Consider the following 13,659-nt stretch of genomic DNA (forward strand, 5'->3'; position numbering starts at 1 on the left):
GGGCCAACAGTCCCCACTAAGAGCTTGAAGGTACCACCAGCCTCAACTACCACAAACACCAACCAGTGAGCCTCGAGAAGATTCCAGTCCATAGCCTGTTCCACTTCAGTAATGTCAGGCAGCTGAGATAAGCTCTCCCTGCTAAGAATTAACTGATTTGCTGATTAATGAGCAAAGTAAATGTTGTCATAATTTCCCTAAATTCTACACAAGATACTTCATACTATTTGCAGTAGCAAAGACATGGAATCAACCTAGATACCCATCAGTACCAGACTGGATAATGAAAATGTGGTACATATATACCATGGAATACTACACGGCCATAAGAAAGAACAAAATCACATCTTTTGCAATGACACGATGCAGCTAGAGGTCATTATTCTAAGTGTATTAATGCAGGAATAGAAAACCAAATCCTACACATTGAGTACACATAGACACAAAGAGGGAACAATAGACGCTGGAGCATACTTGAGGGTGGAGGGAGGGTGGAAGGCGAGGCTAGAAAAGCTGCTTATTGGTTCCTATGCTGACTACCTGGGCGATAAAATCGTTTGTACACTAAACCCCAGTGACACTCAATTGACCCATGTAACAAACCTGCACATGTACCCCCTGAACTTAAAATAAAAGTTAAAAAAGAGAGAAAAAAGGTGTACAAATGACCAAAAAGCACATAAAAATTCCCCAAATCAGAAATCATTCTGTAATTGTAGATTAACATCACAAAGAGATGCCACTATGCACTCATTAGGAGAAGTAAAATCAAAATGACTGACAATGGCAGTGTCGGGAGGGCATCGAGCAACTGAAATCCCCACGATTCAGCCACTCTGGAAAATATTTTGACATGAAAATAAAAAAGTTAAACATGTACTTACAAAAAATCAGCAATTCAGCTCATGGGTATTTATGCAAAATGAATTTTTTAAAAGCTTCTACAAAAACTTGTACCTGAATGTTCATAGAAATTTTATTCATAATAGCCCCAAATTGGAACAAATACATATACCTATTAACTGGCGAATGAATGGGTGAGAAAACTGTTATATTCCTAGAGTGGAAGGCCAGATTGTTCCGCAAACTCTGTTATATTCCTACAGTGGATGGCCAGATTGCTCTTAAAAGTGTGTTATATTCCTACAGTGGACGGCCAGATTGTTCTTGGAGATTGAAGATGCAGGGAGGGACCTACTTCAAATGATGGTAAGAAAACTTTGGGGGGTGATGGGAAGGGTCTGTTTATTAATCATGATGCCGACTCCACAGGACCATACCTCTCTCAAAATCAATAGATTGTGACTTTAAATGAGAACATTTTATTCTAAGTGAATGATGCATCAACGAATTTTCTGTTAAAAACATGTTCACGGAAATACATGGTCAAGAATCTTTGTAGCTTCGTTATTCACACTCTAAATAAGGCCTTTTGCTTTTTCTGTTGCTCTATGATTTAAAAAAATTAATGTAGAAAAAATGAATATTTCTCAGGCACATTGCAGTTTATTATTATGTTTTTCTTTTTGTAAAACCACCATGTTTAATTTAAAATATCTGGGAAATAAAAGAATATACAAAAAATAATTAACTGCAATTCTACCACACTATCCTAATCACTATTAACTTTATGTGTGTTTTCTTCCAGTTTTATAAAAATTGTTTTTAACATAATTCAGACTATTGCATTCGTTTATCATTAATGTTATTAATAATAATTATTAATAAATATGTTTCCCAGTTTTTTACATCATAAACTTTAATGGACCCTTTGTTATATCATTAAATTCATAACTGATTTAAAGTTAGCATAGAAATCTCCTGTAGAACAAATGAAGGTTAGAGCAAAAGAAATGGATCTTTTCTGTATGAGATCACACATCTCATGGTCTGGGCTTTCCAAACCTGGTCTTGGCTGATAAAAGGAGATTTGAGAAACAGTAGCTCAGAACTGCCTCGTCTAAACAACTGTTGTGAAAAAGATGATTCAAAACATTCTTTTAGTGAAAATAATCCTGAGCTATAGATGACATACATCTAAGTGTGTCTATCCTAACTGGCACATTTCATTGTATAATCCCTGGACAATTAACACTTAATGAAAAGCTTTGAAATAAGTCAATTGTGCCATCTTAAATTAAATCGCAATGATTTGATTTCCACTGGAAATCGCATAAGAAAACAAGAAGACATTTCTTAGGAAACAAATGTACTATTAATTCAATAGAGACTAGAAAGTGATGTCTCTAGTTAACTATAAAAGATAAGACAATTTTTTCATATTTGGATGAAAAGCATTATAATTAGTGCACTAAATGGGGGCCAGGGACTTTAAATGGAGTTATGTTACAATTTTGTTTATACCATAAAAATAGTTGTATTTTTTCTTTAAACACATCACAACTGTATAACGAATTAACTGAAAGGTGTGATTAATATGTAAAAATTGACTTTGCAATTTGTGATAAGAAGTTGAAATCTAAAAAACTGAAAATGTGTTAAAATTGATATGCATAGGTGTCAACAATTTTCTGGAAACTCTCTTGCTTTCCAAGAGGGTATTTTGAGCACTTGAGAGGAGCGATGGCCTCCTTTCATGACTGACATGCTGTGCGTTACTATAACACGCTCTGTTAGCACGGTAGTTACAGCCTGCACAGCCAGGGTGCAGGCTAATCACCACCTGGAAGTGTTTACAAGAGAAAAGACAGGCTGCAAGAAATGGAACTGTATTCCTTTAGACCTAACTATTAGCATTCTCTCACAATTATCTCATGGTCTTAGAAATACATGATACTTCTCATTTCCCTATCATTTTTAATGTCTGACACCAAAATTAGGATATTGAGAAGGTCACAGAGAACTGAATTCCGTAATGATCCTTCACTACTCAGTGTTCTCACTGATTTTTTCTTACCTTGGCTATTTTTCACTAGTTAATGTGGGATTTATTTCACCCGTTGAATACATCTTATCTCTGAATTACTCATCAAAGTTCCCCATGACATTTTCTCAACTCCATGTTTTCTTCATAAATCTTCTTGCTGCTATAGTTTCCCCCTCTCCCTTCTCAGAGTTGAGATTTCCATGGCTTCAACATGGACTACTTGAACAATGGGAAACACAGTCCCTGAGGAACATGGATTGGTGTAGAGACATAAGGAGTAAAAGTCGCCTCCAGGCTTCAAGTAGCCATAAGTTAGCAGATATGGTGAGCAAATAAACACACATACGTGCACAGGTGCACATGCATGCACACAAACACAGTACACAGCTCACGTGTGCACTCATGAACAGCTGCACATATACACACATACATATGCACACGCCAGTACGGTGTGATCTGCGCCTTTTCAACCAGCTGATCACTAGGCAAGGGATACAGAAGGCTGCCTCTGGTGTGAATAGAGGAGATCACATCCTAAGCAGAGCTGTAGGTATTTACACATGCTGAAGTATTCATAGTGTGTCACCACCTTAGAAAGGCTGCACACAGGTTGCAGGCCCTGGGCTGGCACTGCCTTTGCTCAACATGTGGGCCTTTCACATGAGCCAGCAGTTTAACCTCTGGCTTCACCACGGGTGAAAAGTGGAGCTTTGGCTTTTCATAAGAGGCTGGATAGGGACATCTGGAAGATGAAAATTACTCACCATTTTTGGAGGGAATGCCATCCATAGACCTCAGTGCTTGTGAAATGGTGACACTGGACTGGTGGCAGCCAGCTTGCAGATGTGAGCAGGGAGATCCCAAACCTAATGTCACCAGCCCAGTGGACAACACCATGGTGGAGAAACATGTGGGTATCAGACCGATCGACCAGCAACCAGACAATCCACACCCAGCACCCTGCCTGTCCTGCAGCTTTAGGGACCTCCTTAAATTCCACAGGAGTTTGGTCAAGAAAACAGGTTTCGCTCTGAAGGCATCTAATACCTGAGGGTCCTCAAAACCAAAGCTTAGGCAAGAAGGAACTCGGCAGGAATGCAGGTGTGGGGTTTGGAGAGATGCTCTAGTTATGGCTCACCGTGGAGGGGCGGCCACAGCTCACCATGGAGGGGCGGCCACAGCTCACCATGGAGGGGCGGCCACAGCTCACCGTGGAGGGGCGGCCTCTGACCTCCAGGCGGGGGTAGGAGCCACGTGCAGGTAGGTTTCTGCTCATCCTGGCATGTCGCCTTCCTCCGGCCCCAGCCACACACACTCAGAATTCTTTACCTTAATGGCCTTTGCAATTTTTTATAAGAAGTTTATTTTCGTTTGTTGACTTTTATAAGAAGTTGTGATCATATATTTTTATTTTCTCCCCCACTTGACTGCAAGTTCCTTGAAGACAGAGGACATTTGCTGCTGCTGTATCTCGACCCCGAAGCACAGTGTTCAGCAAACATTTGTCAAATTGTGCTAAGAATGGAGGGGAGTTAAAATATTTAATAAGAACTTTGCAAACATTTTTCTGTTTATGTGTCAATAAAATTCCAAAGGATTGGGTTTGAAAGATTCAACAGAGAAATAACCTGTTGAAATTGTTTTCACCACACACACACACACACACACACATACACAGACACACACACAAGGTAACTATGTGAGTCATGGTAATTAACTTGATTGTGGTGACTGTTTCACAAAATATAGCAACACATCAAGTAGTGTACCTTGAACATATGAGATTTTTATTTGTCAGGTATATTTCAAAAAAGCTGAAACAAAAGAAAGTTCTTAATCCTACTAGACATGAAAGGCCTTTTACAGCTTAAAATATACAACACCTCAAAGAAAATCAAAAGATGAAAGCTATAGGAATTTTACACCTTTCCATTTTATGGCAAGTAAATATCCTGTGATAATCAAATTTTCACCTCTAAAGGTAAAAGTTAGCAAGAAACATCATTAGCTAGCTCATCCAAATCATAAAATAACTTTTTTTTTTTACAGTTCAGTTGAGAATACCTGAAATTGGTACTTATATGTAATATTTGCCAGAAATTCAAGGAAAACATACACACACACAGATATTCCACACAGAAATTTATTCAGGTATTTATTAAATTTTTCCATTGGTGAGACATCATAGAACTCCTTTTCTCATGGAGTTTCTATTTACTGTGAGACAAAAATAAGCAAAATATTAGTAAAATAGACATTGTGTGAAGGAACAGTGAGTACTCTAGAGAAAGAGAAAACAAACAAGTTGGTAAGCAGGCCAGGCATGCAGGACCTGCTGTTTTCAATGATACAGTCCTGGGAGGCCTTCCTAGAAAAGTCAGATTTCAGTGTTGCCCGGAAAATGGCAAGGAAGCGATCTAATGCAGAATGTACTGACTTTGTCAAGTAGAGGGATGGGGCAGTGCAAAGACCCTGGGGCAGGGACACTGTGGTGCTGGAGGGACCGGGTGCCAGTGTGGTGAGAGCTGACTTCTGCAGGAGTGAGCTGGGGTCCCCTCTGCAGGCCTTGGCTGCATTGGAATAGCAGGTCTTTCCAAACCTGGAGGGGGCCAACTGTGTTTCAGAACTTGAACTTACCCAGATTTTCAGAAAGGCAATTAGAAATCAAAGTTTTCTAACTAGAAATCATGTTCAGAAGTGCATTTAAAAGGCCAGCCATGGTGGCTCACACCTGTAATCCCAGCACTTTGGGAGGCTGAGGCGGGCAGATCATTTGAGTTCAGGAGTTCAAGACCAGCCTGACCAACATGGTGAAACCCCGTCTCTACTAAAATACAAAAATTAGCCAGGTGTGGTGGCACATGCCTATAATCCCAGCTACTCGGGAGGCTGAGGCAGGAGAATCACTTGAACCTGGGAGGTGGATGTTGCAGTGAGCCAAGATCTTACCACTGCACTCCAGCCTGGGCGACAGAGTGAAACTCCCTCTCAAAAAAAAAAAAAAAAGGTTCACACCTCTAATCCCAGCACTTTGGGAGGCTGAGGTGGGCAGATCACATGAGGTCAGGAGTTTGAGATCAGCCTGACCAACATGGAGAAACCCCATCTCTACTTAAAATACAAAATTAGCCTGTTGTGATGGCACATGCCTGTAATCCCAGCTACTTGGGAGGCTGAGGCAGGAGAATCGCTTGAACCTGGGAGACAGAGGTGGTGGTGAGCTGAGATCCGCCATTGCACTCCAGGCTAGATAACAAGAAACTCCATCTAAAAGAAAAAAAAAAGCCTGGAAACTCCATCTGAAAAAAAAAAAAAAACACGTAATTTTCTGCATATTACCATTAACACGCAGTCTTCCATGGGGTCTGGGCATTGCCCTGTGATCGTTTATGTGGACAGAACAGCAGAGAAAACTTGGAAAGAACAAAAGTGAGAGGCAGCTCTCAGTTCAGACCAGAACACTTTCTGTTGTACTGGAAGTTTTGGCTTTCAACTCTGATGATTCAGTCTTGAGGAACTCAGAAGTGTTGAAAGGGTATTGGGATCTTGTTCTTTTGTTTTTATTCTGAGTAAGATGCGGTACAAGGAGAAGGGAAGGAAGACTGATGCTTTTAACATATCCCTGGTAGCTGTGTGGAGATGGTGACCAGAACAATCTGGAATAAGTTGTTTGCTGCACTCAATTATATGAGACGCGATACGTGTCTTACCTTCTTTATGCGTATTGTGTAACTGAGACACCGTGGGATGGATTTTACTATGTCCAGTTTGCTCAGCATCCATGCCTTAAAATGTTTGAGTTCATATCCTCCATTAGCTCTGTTTCCCAGGTCTTTCCTTTGTAGGGTTTCTGTAAAGTAGACCTACAAACTGTACAAATGAAATATTTTTATTTATTTATTTATTTATGTATTGAGACAGAGTTCACTGTTGTTGCCCAGGCTAGAGTGCAATGGTGTGATCTCGGCTCACTGCAACCTCCGCCTTGCGGGTTCAAGTGATTCTCCTGTCTCAGCCTCCTTAATAGCTGGGATTATAGCCATGCGCTATAATTTTAACCATGCCAGGCTAATTTTGTATTTTTAGTAGAGACAGGGTTTCTCCATGTTGGTCAGACTGGTCTCGAACTCCCGAACTCAGGTGATCTGCCCGCCTCGGCCTCCCAAAGTGCCAGGATTACAGGCGTGAGCCACCACGCCCGGCCAAAATATATTTTAAAAATTTTCTGTGTCCCTTGCGTTTTCTGAAAATTCCTTTTATTGTTTATATCACACCCTGGTGTGCTGGCATTCTATCATCTGCAAACTGTTAAGTCTGTTTTGACCACGGACAGTAATTGTTTCCGCTGAGATTTCATTGCAGCAGCTGATAAAGAAGTGAGACCCATAGCCACCAGAGTGGTAATATCTGGACGTCACCGACTCCTGAATCCTGGTTTCCTCCATCCACACTTCAACATGTCTTATACACATCACACCGCTGCATGGTCTTTGGTGTCCTGAATAGAAATTAAATGACTCGATTCATGGTGAGTTTTCTCTTGTCTCTCACTTTCCTCGTTGTCGAGTTAATATTTTCAACATTTATCCTAAAATGCAACATGGAGGACCAGCCTCATTTCTAGCCTAGGGAAGAAACTCGCCTGATAAGTACATGTCTGTCAGGGTCTGGATGGTCACTGAGCCGAGGGAAGAGGGTGGTGCCTGGGATGTGTGGGCTGCAGCCTCTCTCCGTGCCCTGGGTTGGGGCTGGGGCTGTCTGTGTACTTGTTTGTTGACTTGAAGCCATATAACTGGTACTGCCGAACTGCCTTCTTCTTCTTCTTTTTTTTTTTTTTTTTTTTTACAATTCAGTGGGTTTCTGTGTACACTGACTCTTGTGGCTGCACCAGTGATGGGCCGGAGGAGGCATCCCGAGGGGCCAGAGCCCACCTGTGTTTCCTCTGGGATCTGAAGCGGAAACGCGTCCCTGGGGCGAATCCTTGCTTCTCTAGGGGGGCTGTTCTTCTCCCTGCACAGGATTCTGGCCAGCGGAGGACATGCGCTTGAAGCTGCTTCGGTCTCCTTCATGAGGAGGAGGCCACCTGCGCACACCTGGGTGTAACACGCCCCTGCCCCGCTGCCTGGCATGGTGCCCCACCCCTGTCCCAGGGAATCTGCTCACTTCTACCCGTCTGTTCCTCCAGGGCTGTTCTCCTGAGCCTAGGGCAGTGCTTGGCACACAGTGAGTCTTACTGGCCTGCATGTCAAATGAACAAACGCTCAACAGTATTTCTGAGACCACTGTAACTTCAAAAATGCCAGTATCTCCCTTCGGTCTGGGGACTTTGTAACGGCGGAATCACCTTGGAAATGAGCACGGGATCTCTTCAGCCCAGTTGATCAGTCCCAGTGGAACTGGAGACGTTCCCTTTGCTCAGAGGGTGCTCTGGACGCCACGCACAGCTAGGCGTTAGGGTTAGGGTTACTTTCCCCCAGTAACTACCATTTCAAAGAGAATGGGAGCATATTAACCAGGCGTGTGCCCCACAGTGGAATCTCTGTCTTGAAAAGATGATAATTAAAAATAATAACAGAAGAGAGGTCACACCATCACTTATCCCAACGTTTGTCTAGTTATTTCTGAATAATTCATGTAAGCTTGTATGATATTCAGGTATTTTGAAATAATATATAATTTTAAGTTAATTTTAATACCCTATAAGTCTGTTTTTTCTGTAATCTAAGCAATAGATAACATATTTTTAAAATAAAAACAAATAATAATGTAATTCCTTTTGAAAGGCTGCCTTTGTCACAAAATTCTTAGGTGAATTGCTCTTTTACTGAAATTCTTCCTGGTCTGGAAAGCAGGAAAGCTATCCCTAAGCTTTTGCGTCAGATAAATCCAGTGGCATTTCTTGACTTCTATTTTTCTATATACACATCTTTAAAAAATTAAATAATATTATCTGTAGTGTCTCTAACAGCTGGAAGATCTCATATGCTTTCCCTGCCATTTCTCTGTGTGGCCCTATAGTTGTTATTACTAAGATACAAAGCAATTAGAATAGAAACTGCTGGATATTTAGATATTGGTCAGCACTGATATTATACTCAGGTGTGGGTTGTAGTTTTGAAAAATTATGTAAGATGCAATTTGTACCCTCTAGAAACTCTTTTGATAAATAAGACAAAAATAAATGAAAGAACTAAAAGAGATGGACAGGGTGAAACTGGATGTCAAAGACGTGGTGGGGAGAAGGGGAGTCAGGAGCAAGGGCTGGAGGAGAGTCAGGAGGTCAGAGGCTCCTGGGAGGCAGTGGCAGTGGAGACCCGAGCCTGAGTGAGGCCAGGGATCTGGTGCCTTCTGTAAATGCTGCTTAAATGGCTCAATACTGGACAGAGGGCTGTGGGCGGATGGGGAAGGAGGACAAGGGAGGAGAACAACTCTGTGTCCCTCAGTCCACGAGGACTCAGCAGAGCCTTGGTTACGCAGGTGATGGAAGAGGCTGACGAGGCAGACAGGATGTGGAGGTTACCTGGACCTGCCCACCCAGGCTCAGGGCAGAGGGAGGAGGCCATGCCACCAGAGTCCCCAGACCTGGCCACCCATCCCGAGGCCCCACAGGGCAGGCTGCGGTGCGAGAAGTTCAGCTTCCCGCCTACCACCCCCCTCCCACCTGCATCTCTGTTATGGAACCAGCTGTCACCTGAGGCTGTGTGACAAGAGCCATGGACCGGAAGAGAGGAACTGGCCAATGGAGGTGCCCACGAACATCCAACACCTGAGATGTGCTGGCCACGTGGCAGAATTCTGTGCCATGAATTTTAGAGACCAGAAAATGAAGGTATAGAAAGATTTGAGAACTTACTCTTCCCATCTTACTGACATTTTGTATTCCTTGACCTACATGTCCCCACCGCACAGCCCCAGTCCCTGGTGACAATCATTCCTTTCTTTCCTTCTACAGGTTCAACATCCTCAGCCTCCACATACAAATGAGACTGTGCAGCATTTGTCTTTCTGTGCCTGGTTTATTGCATAGAACACCATGTCTTCCAGGTTCAAGATCTATCGGACAACATGGTGACTTAGTGGATAACTGTGATGATTACTATGAAGTGTCAACTTGATTAGATTGAAGGATGCAAAGTATTGATCCTGGGTGTGTCTGTGAGGGAGCTGCCAAAGGAGATTAACATTTGCGTCAGTGGACTGGGAGAGGCAGATCCGCCTTTAATTTGACTGGGAACCTTCTAGTCAGCTGCCAGCATGGCCAGAAGAAAGCAGGCAGGAGAAGGTGGAATGAGCAGACTTGCTGAGTCTCCAGCCTGCATCTTTCTCCCACGCTGGATGCTTCCTGCTGTAGAACATTAGACTTCAAGCTCTTCTGCTTTTGGACCCTTGAATTTACATCAGTGTTTACCAGGGGCTGTCAGGTTTTTGGCCACAGACTCTCGACTGCACTGTCGGCTTCCCTAGTTCTGGGAAGGTTTAGGGACTTGGACTGACCTATCACTGGCCTTTCCTTGCAGACAACTTGCAGACAGACTATTGTGGGACTTCACCTTGTGATCCCGTGAGTCAACTCTTCTTAATAAGCTCCGTTCCGTATATACATCTATCCTATTAGTTCTGTCCCTCTAGAGAACCCTAATAGAATAATGGTGTAATATATGTTTGAACATTGCTAAAAGAGTAGTTTTAAGTGTTCTCACTGTATAAGAATATGAGGTGACATATGTTAATTAACTCATTTGAGTCATTTCACAATGCAGACAAATTTCAAAACATGTTGTACATGATGGATCGAATACAGACAATTTTTATGTGTCAGTTACAAAAATGAAAAACAAGGAACCTGGGAATTTCTCACCAGGGAAGGGTCTTTTAGAATCCACAAGGACGTTTAGATTGCTACGTCCCCTTCTCATGTCATTTATGGTAGAAGATGTTTTCAGATCTATACTAGCGCAAAAGGCCTGCCATTGTTAATTACTTGTCGTATTGAAGCCTGCAGGCTACACTGTAGAACTACAACTTAGAAATTAAAACAAAGATATACAATTGTTTAGAAAAGTAAATAATGCTAATAGGGTTACAAAACTACTAAACAGAATGAAATTGTGAGTTTCTGATTGTGGTGATGAGTCCTTGCTTTTCTCACTGTAGGTACAAGAAATGCTCAAATGAGTGGGTTCCAGCATACTCTGGTAAATACTGGCCAGCCATTCGTTGACGGGTTGGACTATTTATTGTTATATGGTGCACAGCAGGATATGGGGATGGGGATGTTTAATAAAGGGCTTTGGGTTTTAGTATGAATCAAAGTGGCTCCTCTAGGAGCTCCCAAAGCCATCATGGGTCTTCAGTGACGCTTCCTCCAGGAGCCAGATGGCTGCAGCCCAGGCTGAAAGGATCCAGGGGCTGCACACAAAGTTCTGATGGAATATTTCAGAGAGAGAAAAACCAATCAACAGGAAAACAAGGTTTGTGAAAATGATTTATCGTGTAGTTGACACGCAACATTCTTACAATGACTTCTGTAAAGGATTTGGAGTGGTATTATCAAACAATTGCAATGAAAATGATCAATACCAGTGAACTTTTACAGATCAATCCCTCTTTTCAAAATACTTGGTAAGGTATTGGTAGTTTTGAAACAATGCCCAGTTCATCGTTTGATGCATACCGAAGGCTGAGTGGTTCTAAGTATTCTGCATTTTAGGCCTGTTTTCCCTTTTTCGAGGTTGGCATCTGAAGTACATATTGAAGAACATAAAGAATGTGTTTATTATTCAGAGTACACTGGAAAAATACCAGGAAAAATACTAGGAATTTTTGATCCGGTATTCCTTTTCTGCATCTATGTATCAACCACAAGTACAAGATATATTTTAAATATGTATAGTGGACTTTTTGCCACAGGTCTCATGATGTCCATCCTCAACCTGGTGTGCAGAGTGCTGGGTTCATGCTTTCCAGGGAGAGGAAATTGGAGAAGGAAGATATCAATTAATTTCCCAAAGATTGTAGGAGATGCTAATGGTATGAAGGAATTATCATGAACACTTAAATTTACACCATCTAGGCATCTAGGTATCTATGTATCTGTGTGTGTATGTATGTGTGTACGTATCTATCTATGTATTGATCGATCGATCATCCATCTATTTATCAATCTCTATATCTAGATATGTCTACATATCTAGATTTATCTATATAGGTATCTATAGATACTGATACATTGATACACCTATAGATGCATACACCTAGATAGGTAGACATATCTAGATATACATATATAGATATCTATAGATATTGATACATTGATACATCTGTAGATACATAATGGATATTGATATCTATATATCTATATGTATCTATATCTATCTACATCTGGATTTAGATATATAGATACACAGATTTAGATTGGCAGATATACGTCACGGTCTATCTGTAAAGCAGGCTTTGGTGCAAGGCTGAATATTAGGGAGCATTCGATCAGAGCGCCTAACTGACATAGGACGGAAAAGACAGAATAAAATAGATGGACTGGAACACTCAGGTGTAAAAGGAGCCATTTCCCACCCTGCTTTCCCTCGAGCAATTCTGCGCAAACATGTCTTTATATACATCCTTTAAGACATTTAGGTTCTTGAGTTTTGCAGCTAGATCTCATATATGAAGACGTTTTTTGTATATTTCTCTTCAACTGCTTTTTAAAACCAATAATTATCATTTCAAAGACAGGGGCTGCGTATTAACCAGATGGATGTGTTCATGTACATGAGGGATAGTACTAAATTTAGGGCCGTGTTTTTAGCTTCTTAAAAACACTCTCATCAAAAATAAGATCACGACATGAGTCAACTCCTCAAAAGGACACATTTTTCACTAGGAGCTTTTGCATTCCTGTGCTCTTCACACAAGGAACAGATAATCGCAGGCTTATTAGCTGAAGAATAATCAGGGGAAGTTCCTGTGTTGGATTACAAAACGTTTGGTGGTTAAAAAAGAGCTCTCATATTTAAAAAAGGCCTACGGATGTTCAAAAAAGTGTGAGTTGGCTAACTGGAATCCAGAATTTAACTGATGAACTGTTTCTTACTGATTATTTTATAAAAGAGATGAAACGATAGGGCAACGACTCCATTTAATATGAAAGTTTAAGATGATTAACTGTCAAGGAGCGTCCTATCGTCAATAAGTGAAGAACTTGTTCCTTTAATATGTCTCTTTAATGCAGCTCTACAAAGTGAGGAGATGATGACAATTGAGGTGACATACAATCACCAAGTGTCAGACACATTTTAATTTCTTACATGGAAATCAGAACCCTCAGAAACATTTTCCTCAAGAAAACATAGATTTGTCCTGGAGCATGGAGACCTCTGGGATCTAATCTTTGCTTTTCAACCAAGGACCAAAATAAACCCAGGCAGTTGTCCTTAAATATCTGTGGCACAGTGCTGTCCACTGTAAAATAAAATGTTTAAAGAACATTTAAGAGTGGTCTTTAACCTATCATGTCTTTCTTCTTGAAGGGCGAGCTACTCTTCCTTCAGGGAAGGGAGTCTTTGCTTTGGCCATCTGGCTTAAATGGGAGCTACTATCATTTGGGAACCCCTTCATCATAGCCACAGGTGGTAGTGTGAGGGTGGGCATTTGATCCTGGTGTGTTCTAATTCATATTCTGGCCAGACATGGTGGCTTACGCTTGTAACCCCAGCACTTTGGGAGGCGGAGGCAGGCAGATCACCTGAGGTTAGGGGTTCGAGACTAGGCTG

The 13,659-nt window shown here is 41.5% G+C and overlaps 1 long non-coding RNA gene across 1 annotated transcript in view; it reads left to right on the forward strand.

Moving 5' to 3' along the window:
• LOC117082361 overlaps positions 1-11,399 on the forward strand; it is a 29,608-nt gene extending 18,209 nt beyond the window's left edge. Inside the window, exons 2-3 of the long non-coding RNA XR_004436564.1 lie at positions 1,150-1,209; positions 9,840-11,399. This is a non-coding gene — a long non-coding RNA (uncharacterized LOC117082361). The remainder of the gene's footprint in view (positions 1-1,149; positions 1,210-9,839) is intronic.
• The last annotated feature ends 2,260 nt before the right edge of the window (positions 11,400-13,659 follow it).

This window comes from Trachypithecus francoisi, unplaced genomic scaffold (assembly GCF_009764315.1).
Source record: "Trachypithecus francoisi isolate TF-2019V2 unplaced genomic scaffold, Tfra_2.0 Lachesis_group9, whole genome shotgun sequence".
Lineage (NCBI taxonomy): Eukaryota > Metazoa > Chordata > Mammalia > Primates > Cercopithecidae > Trachypithecus > Trachypithecus francoisi.